The following is a 221-nucleotide window of genomic DNA, read 5'->3' as shown; positions in this document are numbered from 1 at the left end:
AATGAAAAAGTAATGTTATTCTTTTTGTACAGTAGGGATTTCCGGCCTGTGTGATATTGTGTAACCCTTGTGTTATGATAGTTTACCCTGTACCCCTAATCATCAAGGAAAAAATCATACCATGTTATTATGCATTAACTATATGGGAGCTTTGCATCGACTTCATTTGGCTCAATGAAATGTTTTTATGTGATACGAAATTCGCAGTTTTGTGTCTATCC

The sequence above is a fragment of the Penaeus monodon genome, chromosome 28 (genome assembly GCF_015228065.2).
Source record: "Penaeus monodon isolate SGIC_2016 chromosome 28, NSTDA_Pmon_1, whole genome shotgun sequence".
Taxonomy (NCBI): Eukaryota; Metazoa; Arthropoda; class Malacostraca; order Decapoda; family Penaeidae; genus Penaeus; species Penaeus monodon.
The sequence above is the reverse complement of the archived record's forward strand: the minus strand, read 5'-3'. Positions refer to the sequence as shown.